Genomic DNA, 13,787 nt, shown 5'->3' on the forward strand with positions numbered 1-13,787 from the left:
GGTAAGCACCCTTTTTATTAGTAAAATGGTATCAGTCCTATTTCTGATACCCATTCCTGCTAGCTGAAGGCCAGTGCGATTGTTGAGCACTTGTAACATTCTGTTGGCTATTTCAGGCATACTCCCTAAGGATGCCCAGGCTCTTTGACATTTTTCTTTTGCCCTGCCTAGGAGATCCATTTGCTCATGGATAGATTCGATGGACTGCCATTGGTCTGTAATGGATTTCCCAATGTTGGCCCACAGAATCTTCTTGACTTCACTTATAACTTTGTCCAGAGTAAGCTCTTTTTCTAACTCCTTTATTCCTTTTTCAAGAGCCCTTACCTCTCTTGTTCTTTCAGCTATGCTCTGCTTTGATTTATCATATTTTTCTTCAATCGCAGCCAATTTTTCTTTAGTCTCATTCAGTTCAGCCATCTGTACTTCTAGTGCTTCAAGCTCCTTCATCATATTCTGCATGCTGAGGCTGGGCACCTGTTCTGATGTTGTTGGTGGTGCTGTCACTTCTGTAGCTGGTGCTGAGCCTGAAGGGCCTGCCTCTGATGTTTGTCCTGTGGGAGGACCTGCTGCAGCAGTTGCAAGTGGCACATCTTCAGTCGCTGTAGATGTCTGTGCTGGCTGAGTTGGTACTTCACCTTGTTTTCCTTTTAATGCTACCTCCAATGCACCCTCTGTTTCCATCAATCTCTTATATAAAGTCAAGAGTAAAGCAACCACATCCTGATCCTTCTTTTGTTCTGCAACCTCTCCAGTCTGAGGGTGAAGGGTAGCTGGTAGCTTGATATTCTTTCTCAGAGCCGCTATGTCTTCATCTCTTTTTTTCAATAGTGCCTGCACACCCTTAGGGTCCTTTGGATCATGTCCCAGCTCTATAATAATTTCTTCCAAGGACTTGATTCTGTTGTCCTTGGCTTGAGATGATGCCTTTTCTAATTCTAGCTGAGCAGTAGTATTGTGTAGAGGATTTTGCAATCGGTGTGCTAATAGAGTTTTATCAGCCAATGTGGAATAGAGCATCTCCCCTGTTTGCCTGTGTAGCTCGATCTGGTCCATGGGGTGGATGTCTTTGGCAAAAATCTCCAAATTGGTTCTGATATAGTCAGCAGCTGATTGAGGTTGCTGCATAGTAGGCCTAAAATGACTAAGAGTCATTTTTTGTTCTTGAATATCATAAGCCAATGTTAGCCTCTGTTGATTAGTTGGTGCCATCTTTAAGAGTTGATTGTAGATCTGGTATCTGAGAGGCTCATTTCTTTTCTTGATGTCTATGAACTGCTTCTTGATACTAGAGTCCGCCTTGGACCGTTGCCTTGAAGAACTTACCTCTGCCCCATGGTGCATCTCTTGTTATTGTTGCAAGGAGCTGGCCGATGTTTCAATGCTAGGAGGGAGCATAGTATCGGTTGGTCTTTCAGGCATTTCCTCCTCAGAGAAGGGATTTAGCCTTTGCCTTTTCTCACCTTGCTGATCTGTTGAAGTCGTAGGAGGAGTCTCCTCTTGCCTATCTCTTTTCCTCATTCTTTCCTCATTAGCTGGTGTTTGTAAAACTGTAGACTCAACTGTTACCTCCTGGCTTGGAGGGATTTGCTATTGTGTTTGCTCCTCTGTGGAGGCAGGTGCCTTAGCCATGCCTTCTTGCTGCTCTACTTGCTGCTCCAAATTAGGAGGTGACTCCTCTTGTTGTACTGCTTTGCCTTTAGCCATGTTTGCTGCTTGATCAGTCGCTTTGGCAGACTACTGGGGAACAGTGGACGATGAGGCAGTTTCTCCAAGATGCCGAGGGGTTGGAGACTAAACCTGTCCAAAATATTCCAAGTCAACTGCTTTTTCTAATTTCTTAATGGCTTTTTCTGCTAATTCTTCTTCAGAATAATCCTCCACTAATGTGCCTTCTCTCCACTCTAGTTGGTTAGCATATTTTTCAATTTGTGGAATGCTAAAGTGATCATAGGTAGCAAGCCTATACTTGATTGTTCTGAGGCTTATGAAATGGTTAGGGTCATATGGTGCCCAATAGAATCTTGTCTCGAGATGGAGGCTTTTTAGAATCTTGTCTGCCTCTTCCCAAGCTTATTCCCTCTTGTTAAAGATAAATGGACCAAGTTGGTGCTTAATTTTCAGCTGTGCTTTCTTATTTCTGCTATGAAAGTGGATCATGTCTGCATTGCCAAACTGCCGGAAGTATTCTAATGCAAAAACTCTCATGCGAACGTACTTTGGCAGTCTGTATGGGGCTAGCTCACAGCCATATACTCTGATCACTGTGTGGTCTTGGTAGAAGTACCAATCTCCAATGCTATAGTTCTTTGAAAGCTGGAGGATCTTCTGCATATCATCGGTGAGTCTAGGAGGAGGGGAACTCTGCAGCAGGGACAAGGCTGGATGAATGAATAGATCAATGAACTCACAGTAGTTGTATGGAGAGTAAAAGATATGGTGACAGAATGGTATCCAGTACGTTATTGACCTCCTGTTTCCCTTTGCATCTAACTTCCTGAGGAAAACAGGAAAGCTATCCGGCTGATTGTACAATAAAATACGATATATATAGGAGGCGTATTTGAATACCCGCTCTCTCTCTAGATTCATGAACTGCTCATGAATCTTGTCCGCTATAAATGTAGCATAGTCATACTGGACAGCAGGGGGCTGTCCTGGAGTGAACATGGATAGCATTACCAAGATTGTCTCATCCACAAACTCACTGGTTTTGAATCCTAAGATAGAGGATATCATGTCTACTAGCAGTCTCCCTATGTCATTGAACCAGACATGTAGATAAGGGGGAGGCTGCCGGGGCTGGCAATCTGGGAGCATGAACAATTGGCCAATTCTTGTAATTTGTGAGCTAGACAGCTTGGCACCTTGCTCCAGCAAAAGTTGCATAGAAAGAGGAGTCAGTTGCCTTGCAGATTGGAACTGTAGCATTTGGTTGATGGCTTCAGGAGTGATATGGAATAATACAGATCCTGAAGGACTCAGAACAACCCTTTGATTGGGGTCATAACTTGTGCAGCATTGGTGAATCAAATCAGGGAAATCATTCACCTGAGGGAGATAATAGATTGGTAAGTGGGACTTCTAGATTCCCAAGATGTCAGTACCATCTCTGTGTTTTTTCTTTAGCTCACAAGCGGTTTCTATGTGATATTTGTTACATAGTTCAACTGTTTCCTTCATTTGATAATCTCTGTCAGCAAGGCCCAACCATTCTAGGTCTTTATGTGGGGCATTCAAGGGTGCAATATTCAATGCCACAGGGGTCTCCATTGTTTAGCTGTCACTTGGAGTTGAATTTTACTTGATTTTTGGACAAAGGTAACACAGAGCAGTGAATTTCGATGGATAAGGTAATTTGCAGAGAGAAAAGGGCTAATATGGGTGAAACAGAGGTAAAATGCTGCTTAGAGAGGTAAAATTGTGTAGCTGTGGTTCTTCCGCAATGCGAGAAATGCTCGCTATGGGATCTGAGTTTAGCGAAAAAGAAATGAGTGCGGGAATTGGATGGATTGAGGACCAGGAATTGCCCTTTGAGTGACCTTGGTTTACATTTACAGTAGCAGGGGAATTCGGTGGTTATTTGAGCTTTTAACAGTAGGTGATTGAAAATCAAGTGCGTAGAGGTAATGGTAAATACCTGATTTTTCCACGGCTTGGGGGTTGCTGATAACTACAAATCCTCGGCGGCAGCAGCTCGGGGATGAATTTCTTGAGGTTGGCGGAGGACGACGTAAATGGCATGCAAGTTACACAGTGCGCGTTTAGTGAAAAATGGGAAAAAATATGATTTTTGCGCGATAATATGGAAAAATTGGTTTTTGGCGCCTTTTTGATGGATGACGTCAGCATGACATCATTGGTCCGGTTGGGTACGGAGGAATGACGTGTCAACTTGTGATTGGGTCGACGTGGACGAGCGATGTGGTGGACAGGTCGGAACAATGGCGGAACGGAAGCTGACGTAATGCTGATGCGGCAATGACGTGGAGCGGAAAGGGAGAGCGGTAAGTGGTATTTGTCAGACCGCTCTTGGTACGGGCCTGGTTTGTGTTGGAGGCCGCCCGATCCAACAAGAAATTGACACGTGCCTCAGGTCCTACGTCATCCTCTGACACTTTTCAGGCGGTAAAGGAAGGCGATCGGGGGAGGTCCGGAATTGCTGAGGACCATCGGATGGGAGGGCCCAGATCCGACGGATGACGAGACGCGAGGATGACAGAGAGATACGGCAAGGCCCCTTCGATAAACAATTATTATTTCTGGAAAATTGCGTCGGGATAAAACTTTGGATAAATGAAATTGTGGGTTTTCTGAGGTTTTCGGGGATAAATGGTAAACGATATATCCATTTATAAGGTGCACTTAGGGTTATTAAATCAACCGGGTGTTGATTCAATTCCCAAAAATAAAGTATGAACAGATATTCCATGGGACTCCGACTTCATCACACTTCCAAACTTTGGGATATATGGCTAGATTGCCCAAGGGGGGGAAATATATATATTTCTGGGATTTTTTGCACAATAATGCTATAATAATAGGGAATGGGAGAACTTAGGGAGCTATATAGTAAGTTTAGAAGTTAATATGAATTTGAGATGTGGAAGAGAAACAGAGAGCTAAGTTTAAGGAGTAAACTTAGATTTAGAAGCAGATGAGGGTGAGGAATGATTTTACACAAGAAATGTGGCTTCTTTTCAGAGAAGAAGGTCACAATTTGTCATGAATTTTTCAAAGGAGAAATGCAAGGAGGACTATTTAGGGAGATCCTAAAGTCCTCAAGGGGATGTTAGAAAGAGAGTCTCTGGGGAAAACAGGGGAAGTTAGGCATGCTTCCATAATTTATAGTCAAACTACTGCATGGATACCTCTGCAAATGCTAATATGTGCCTTCTTGATCAAGTTCAAAACTGAATAGAATCCGGCTTCTGCAACTTCTGGCTACCTACCCAGCTTAGTACCTAGCATTTTTTGTTACTTCAGGGAGGGTGCACTTAGACTTGCAAACCCTCAATTGATCTTTCTTTTTCTTTTCAAATGATTTGCTATCTAAAACTACCCTTATCACTTCCAAGGGCCCAGATTAATCTATTGGGCGCCTTTATTCTCTACCTAACTACTAATCTGCCAAGCTTGAACTGTTTGGACAGATTTTCTTTCTCTAGTCTAGAACAGGCAATTCAAAACATGGCATGGCCCAGCTTGAACTGTTGAGTCATCCATCAAGATAGTAGTGGCATTTTGTTTGGCCACTTTCTTGGTCTTCCTTTGGTGTTCATTTCAATTATTTGCCTGACCAATTCATTTTCTTGCCTTTTGATTATTCTTTTAAGGCATACCCTCTTTACATGTTTTAACTGTTAGTTTCTTTCACAAAAATGGAACTTTTGTATCATGAAAGATGAACATTTTTGGCACTTCCACTGTCAATCATGAAAAATGAAACCCTATTGGTATAGGAGGCTAACAGTGGCTCCACTTGGGGATGACTTTTCCAAATGAAAAGTCAAGAACAACAGGTCAGATCGCCTTGTTTTTCCATTCTTGTTGGAGTCTGAATTTTCCTTTTGTTAGGGATCATTGATCTGAATCCTAGAAACTTGTATGAAATATCCATTAAGCTGATTTGCTGTGAAATTACAGCTCTGTTTTACTTGTTTCTCTGAGTATCCCTCATTACCTTGATAGTTCCCAAGTGTTTTCTCTTGCTTTCCAATGATAGGATCAAAATATATATCAAAAATGGTGCAGCACCTTAGTCCTTCTCAAAATATGCTTCACTTGGACCTTTATCTATTCGTTGTAAATAAACATACTGAAAATACAAATATTTATGTACAAGATGTGGCTGTGTAGTGTTTCATCAAAGGGAGTCAAAATAATGCTTGAGCATCCTCCCATTGACTGGGCCTTCTTCAGTTTTTGAGCCATCCAAACTCTTTATAAAATAGGTGTTATTGCCTTGTACAACAGAAATGATATAGGGTCCCTTCCACAAGAAATCAAATTTACCATGTTTTCCTTTGTCCTCCCTCCTGGAATCCCATCTCAGCAATTTGCTTCCTATGAAGAAGTCTTCAGCTTTGGTTCTTTTGTCAAATATTCTCTTGAGCTTATCCTGCAGTACTTGGGTTCTTTGATAGACTTCCTCTCTTGTTTGTTGTAGGTGAATTGTCTGATTGATCCTTCTTTGAATGTCATTTGGCTCAGCTTGTATCTCCTACAGCAACTTGATTACAGGGACTCCCAAAGATGAAGGAAATCTTGATTCCATCCCATAAACTAGTTCGTATGGGCTTGTGCCAATGGATCTCTTGGTGGTCAACCTGTCTGCCCATAGTGCATTCACTAACTTCTTATGCCAATTCTTTTTGTTTTCCTCCAAAACCTTTTTGATGATATTGATGAGGCTTTTATTGGAAGACTCAGATAGACCATTGCCTTGAGGATAATAAGCTGTGGAATGACCCAAGGTCATATGATATTTATGGCAAAAGTTGATCATTTTTTTGGACTTGAAAGTAGCAGCATTGTCTGTAATAATTTTATCTGGACAGCCAAACCTGGACAAGATGTTGGTTTCTAGGAATTGTATAATGATGGAGTCATTGGCTTGCCTACAAGGGATGGCCTCTATCCATTTGGTAAAATAGTCTGTAGCAGTCAAAATCCACCTATGCTGACCAGAGGATAACGGGTGGATTTCACCAACGAAGTCTAAACCCCATTGTTGGAATGGTCTTTCAGCTGAAATAGGTTTGAGTGGTAGAGGTAACAACTTTCTCTTGCCTTCAAAGATTTGGCATTTATGACATGACATTACAAATTTTCTCACATCAGTAAACAAGGAGGGCCAATAAAAACCAGCCCTTAGGATTTTATCAGTTGTGGATTTCTAGTATAAATGTCCTCCACAGTCACCTGCATGGAATTCCTTGAGGACATTGTTAGTTTCATCAAAAGTTAGGCATTTAAGTAAGATTCCTTCATGATTTCTCCAAAACAAAACATTATCTATGATACAAAACTTCGATGCTTTCATTTTCAAGAACCTTTTCTTAGTTCTGGACAACCCTGGAGGAGGTTGCAGGTTTAACAATACAAAACATATATCAGTATACCAGGGAGATTGCATAAAGGCTTGGTTGATCTATGGAGTCGCCATCTCCTCTTCGTTGTCTAGTTCATTAATTTCAAGGGCTTGGAAATTGGTTTCAGTCATTAGCTTAGCTAGACCTTGTCCTTTTGCCAGTTTTGTAGGCTTGATTTCAATGTCATATTCTAAGATATTGGCAATCCATTTGCCCCTCCTACCTTCAATTCCTTCTTGGGTTAAAATATCCTTAACCACTGCATTTGGGACGTAGGCGATTACATGAGAATACGAAATATAGATTCTAAAGTCTTCGATGGCCTTTACCAATGCATAGGCTTGTTTTTCCATAATTTCATATTTTAAGGGGGCATCTCTAAGGTCTCTGCTAAACAATGCAATGGGCTTTTCACAGCCCTGGTCATCTTTTTGTAATAGTACCGCAGCAATTGTATGCTCAGATGCAAAACAAAAAATGATGAAGTCTCTATCAAACCTGGGGCTTGTTAGGACTGGTGTGTTTGTCAATGCTCTTTTGATATCCTCAAAGGCTTGCCTAGCCTCCATGGTCCATGTAACCCTAGAATCCTTTTTCAACATTTTGTTTAACAGTCTGATGAGCTCAGCGAAATTAGGAATGAACCTTCTCAAGAAGTTAATTTTTCCTAGAAAGCCTTGTAGTTCTTTGATGTTTCTCGGATGAGGTACTTGTAGGATAGCTCGAATTCTGTCCGGATCGATCCTAATACCATCTTTTGAGATTATATGCCCTAGGAGCTTGCCTTCCTCTAGGTCGAACAATGATTTCTTTGGATTTAAAGATATGCCATATTTTCTACAAATTATGAAAACCTGCCTCAAATGTTCTAAGTGTTCTTGGTCTGATTTTGAAAAGGCAGTAAGATCATCCAGGTAGACCACCAGAAAATCATGGATGTCCTTGGCGAAGGCAATATCCATTGCTCTTTGGAATGTGGCCCTTGCATTCTTAAGCCCAAAAGGCATTTTGACATATTTGAAAGTTCCCCAAGGTGTTGTGAAGGCAGTTTTGTCTTGATCGTCCGGGTGTATTAAAATCTTATTGAATCCAGAAAATCCATCTAATAATGAGATCCTAGAGGCTCCCACTACCCTTTGTAGGATATGATCCATTTTTGGTAAGGGGTAATGGTCTTTGAGAGAGACTTTGTTCAAATTTCTTAGGTCAACACACAGTCTGATCTCTCCCGTCTTTTTCCTAGTAGGCACTAGGTTTGAAATCCATTCTGAGAACCTGATTGGAGCAATGATTCCTGCTTCATACACTCATTTCACTTCTTTTTCAATGAGAGGAAGGAGCACAGGGTTCACTATTCTAAGTTTTTGTTTAAAAGGATTTTGGTTTTCCTTTAAAGGCATGGTGTGCTGGATGACTGAGGTATCATAGGATTTGAGGTCCTCATAGCTCCAGGCAAAGACATCTTGGAACTCTTTAAATAACTCAATGTTTTTCAATTTCTGATCAGGTGGTAATGCTTTAGATAATTTTATCATTTTGGGATTTTTTGTGGTTCCAATGTTACAGTCTTCAATTTCAGCATTTAATGGTTGCACTTTTGGTTTTCTTGAGATATCATTTGAATCAAACAGATCCTCCAAAGGGGTTAAACCTATGGGCAGAAAATTATCCTTTAACTCAATTACCTCTCCTTCTGTTTCAGCTAGTTCATCTTCATCTATTTGCCTCAACTTTTGTATACTTTCGTTGTTAAAGGTGGTAGGGTTCAAAACCAAATTTGTTGTTTCAGCTGATATATTTTGCTTGGCTGTGTATGCCTGCGGTTGATCATCTATAGTGCTGGTATCAATGTTGATGCTGGAAAATTCCTCTTTTAGAGTGAGGAAGTTATTTATCTGTGTGTCACTCTCAAAGAATTGCCAATTCTTGACGTTGTCCGGAACTGCAGGTCTATGTTTGATTTCAGCAGTGAAAGTGTGATTGGGTTTGAAAGGTAGCTTGCAAGTGCTGGCAAAGGTTGCCAAGCTATGAGCTTGTAGATTGAGCTATCTAGAAATTTTAGTTAACTGAGATTCAGAGAAGGTGTCAAGTACTTGGATAGCTACTCCTTTATAAGCTCTCAACCTTAGATCATTTGTGGTAAAGTTTCCTTTCATCTGTTGTATGATCAGATCTGAATCTCCTAAGATTGAAACTTTGGTTGCACCCAGATTTTTTATGAGTTTGAGACCTAGCAAAAGGGCCTCATAGTCAGCCATATTGATTGTGCATCGAAAGTTTAACCTATATGCATGACCCTCAGCCTAGTCATTCTGCATGTTGTGAATCCAGACTCCTGCCCCGGCTCCTAACTTGTTTACAGAACCATCAAATTCTAAATACCATAAGGTTTCGTGGTCAAGGCTTGGATTGAGACTCCTAGAAAGTTGGATTATGGGCAGATTGGATTCTTGCAAGTCATTTGACGCATCATCCTTCTTTGTTGTATCAACTATATAAAAATTTCTTTGATCCTGAGAAGCATACTGTTGATTCCCTCCCTCTGCCTGTGCTGCCATTAATAATTTGGAATAAGCTTTGGTGCATATGTCAGCATTATACAAAATTAATGAATCCATGTCCGAATGTATTGAATAGATGGGGAAGTTTTGGGTTTTTCTTGACTACTCACCGCATATTTCATTAGTGTTTGACGGTATAGTCTTTTTGGCTGTCCAAAGACTGAAATGGTGGCGTAGGACATGTCTAGTTGCAAAGATCCTTGGAGTTTGGCCCCCCAAGAACTGGATAAAAGCATTCCGTACTTAGGTGGAATGTCAGCTACCACCACATCCATCAAAATTGTTTTGGTTGGGTATTGGACTAGGGAGACACATAGATCTTTAATCAAGCCTAGGCACATGACTTGGCTTGAATCAAATGAGAATAGATCTTTGTAAGGTCTTGTGATGTCTAGGTCTAATTTTTCCATTACAGATTTGGGCATTAAGTTATGTGAGGCCCCGAAGTCAAACATTGCATTATGTAAAAGCTTATCATGAATGTTTAAACTGACATAGAAGGGTGGAACCCCTCCATTTGTTGTCTTTCCATTGACCTCAGGGCCAAACAGCAGTTCAGGTTGGTCATCTAGAACATTTACAGCATCCATCGTGTCTGATATTTGGAGTGACCTGTTAATCTGTTGTCTATACACTTGATGTTTGGCCAATTCAGAGAGAGGGACAGCTATCTTTAGCTTACTTATTTTTGTTTCTAAGTTAAAGGGCTTTTCCATTTGAGTCTTGGCATTAAGTGCAGCAGATCTTTCCTTTTCAGCTGGATTTTCAGTAATCGTTTCTTCATGATTGGCATGATTTTAAACAAAACCAGTCCTAGATTTATTTTCAGAGATGCTGTATGAACTTGCTTTGGAAGGGTGGGATGGGGATGGCTGGTTTCAAGAGGGCTGCGCATCTGATATATCCTCCACTGTGACTTCTGTGGGATGGGGGTTTGTTTTATCAGCGGATTCTGGAAGAGCAGTGTTATCCTTAGTCCCTTTTGGCTGCTTACTGTCCTTTGGTTTGAAAGGTTCAGGTACATCTATGGTTCTACTTCTTAGTTTGTATTGTTTATGTACTTCATACACTGGTGCATCAAAGCCTTCCCTAAAGTCAAAAGACTCTCCTGATTTAGTTTGAAATTGATACAAATATAGGCCTCTTTATCTTCTTGTGTTAGAAAGACCTGATGTTCGGTGTCCAGACCCATTAGGTTGATGTGAGGATCCTCGGTAGGTTCACTAGATGTTGCTGCTTCAGCATAATTTTCTTGAAAATGGGGTCTAATGTGCTGGTCGGGAGCAGCCCTTCCAACATTTGGATTTTGGTTCTTTCTAAAATTTGGGTTTCTAGCCGTACTTGGTTGACCTTCCCATGATGATTTTCTTTCTATGGTTTCTACCCTGTCCCCAAGTCTGTCCATGCCTTTGATGATTGCATCTAGCTTTTGTTCGAATGCTGAAGGTTCTTCCTTGAAAGTAGTCCTTCTCTCAGCTCTTGCCCTATTCCACTTAGCAATTAGGTTCGCCTCTACAGTGACAGCTATGTTTTGCATGTCTGCCAAGGTTGCAGGGGCTCTTTCCCTCAATTGATATGCCATGTCAGCATCAAATCCATCCGGGAATTTGATTAAGGCTAACTCAGGCAGAGGCCTAAGGTTTTGAGGGATGGCATTATATACGTTGTTAAATCTTGCACAATAATCTAGGACAGTTTCTTGTGGGCCTCTTCTTAGGGTATCATACTCAGATAAAATATGTAGTGGGTCTTTTTTCTTTTCCCATCTGTTGGTAAAGGATTGGTAAAGCTCATCTGGAGTGGTGATGGAGTTTGCAGCAAGTGATCTGAACCAAGTTCTTACATCACCCGTTAAACTCTGAACAAAAATTCTCATTCTCACGCTGTCATCATCTATCTCCTAGTTTTCAAAATAGTCTTGCATATTTTTGGTATGCTGAAGGGTTGTAAGAGGACCGGTATTGTCAAAATAGGTGATTTTGGATTGGTAATCCTGAGGTAAAGCTTCAGGATTAGCAGGCAGTTGCAGGGGTGCATATCTATTGGCCATATTGGTAGGGACAAGTGGAACAACGGGGATAAATGGAACAACAGAGGGAACAGGTATAACAACGGTAGTATGTGTAGTGGATGGAGGTGTGAAGAATGTGTTTTGGGAAGTGGATGAGGAAGAGGGAGAAGACGGGGTTATGCGAGGACGAGGTGTTGGTTTAGCAGGGGTTGGGATATAATTTTGCTGAACCGTCTCAGGGCTGGACTCAGCAGTATCTTCTTGTTCTTTTTGTTTCCTAAGAGTCTTCGGGATTAAATTAGGATTGTCGAAAAAAGTTGGAGGATTTGGGTTAGGATTTGACCTGGTATACCTAGTTTTCTTTTTAGGAGCCAGCTTCCGAATTTGTTTTTTGTATTTTTTGAAATTATTTTCAGAATTTTCAAGGAACTGCTCAAATTTTGGAACAGCTGTCTAAAACAGACAGCAGTTGAAAAACTCGTTCTCTCCCCAGTGGAGTCGCCAGTTATGTTATCACTCAGGTTGTTCCCTTTGACTCCTAAGGGAATACGGCCGAGGTAACCACAAACCAATCTTTGGATTGCAGGTTCTAGCCCACCTGCAATCTGAGAGGGCTCTCTCTTTCTGATTTAGCTTTGTTTTGGGAATTTTATGCTAGTTATGATGTACTGAATTTTGTTTAAAGTTTCGTTGAATGATATCTTCTAACAGCTGAAATGCAATGTTCAGAGGGTTTTAGTCCATTGGGCATTGGAGTCTGTGATTATGTGTTGCTTGAGGTATTTAGTGAGAGAGTTTGTACTACAGAGCCAGATGGGCACTCATGAAACAACCTTCAAATTTGGTAAGTATGGATTGTAATCAGTTAGTGAGAGGCAATTAAGGATCTTTCACTATGCTGGTGAGATGGAGAAATGAAATATTTCTCAAGAGAAACTTAGAATTTCTGAACAATATTTACTATGAAATATTTAGTGTAAATGTGGGCAATTAAGAATTTCACATTCATAACTAATTCTGAAATAAACATATTTAACAACAGAGATTGAGCTTAGGGTGTTTAATAAACAAATCCTGAGCTATTCTTTTTCTCTAATGCTAAGACCAAGAAACATGCATCACATATGGATTTTGTAAGCGAATGGAACATAAAGACACGGTTCAGAAAAATTATTGTATCATGACATAACACAGGAATCCTGCAGCAGCAAGTAATCTCATCATGACACATCAAACAACGCAGAGTTTCAGGAACTTCATCAGCTTCTTGTATTCAAAGTCTATAATTACAGTGTAGCTCTTCAGAAGAAAAATCATCAACTCCAAATAAATTATGCGTGGGGATATATATACAAAAGTGTTTCACAAAATATCTGAAAGATGAGTCATTGTGTTGTGGGGAAAAATGCCTATACAGGACGATCCTATCCACCTAAGGTGTGACAGTACCTTAGCAACAAACGAATACAACTACACTGGTTTCTTCCTTTATGAAATATGAAAGAGAGGAGATCAATAGACTTACCATTGTCTTCCGTTCGTCCCTCGATCTAGATCCTCTTCTCTTTGGATGTTCACAGCTACTTGCCTCCTTGCTTGCTCAAGAGAGCAACTACTTGATTCCACGAGATCACAAGAGAATAGCTACCTGTGACAAGAGAACAGCTACTTGCGACAAGAGAAGAACATAACACAAAGGCATATATTCATATTCATAAATGATTCAGGATTAGAAGTAAATCAAATACACTAATGTAATCATACAAATACACCAGCATATAGGAGCAAACCAAGATAGCTTTATTGATAAGTAACAGGGTTCAGGAATAGATACAACCCATAGGGCTCCAATCCAGCATCTCCTTCCCAGCAGAATGGAATTCCTTCTTCAGCTCCCTTCAAAGCATTAAGCACCCAATGACCCAGTCTCAAACCAACAGCAATTCTTTACATTCACAAAATTCCAGCCTCTAGATCCCATGGAGGTGAGATCCATATATAGATATTTGGAGAGAGGATGAGTCAGCTTGGGATCTGACTAGTGTCCTCTCCCTCTGTCAGTTCTTGAGTCCACTTGGAGGTTCTTGCTTCCACTTGGAGATTTGGAACCTCTTACTCATC

This window comes from Pinus tabuliformis, chromosome 3_2, assembly GCF_031772625.1.
Source record: "Pinus tabuliformis cultivar Carrire ecotype Pingquan chromosome 3_2, CPIR1, whole genome shotgun sequence".
In the NCBI taxonomy this organism is placed as follows: domain Eukaryota; kingdom Viridiplantae; phylum Streptophyta; class Pinopsida; order Pinales; family Pinaceae; genus Pinus; species Pinus tabuliformis.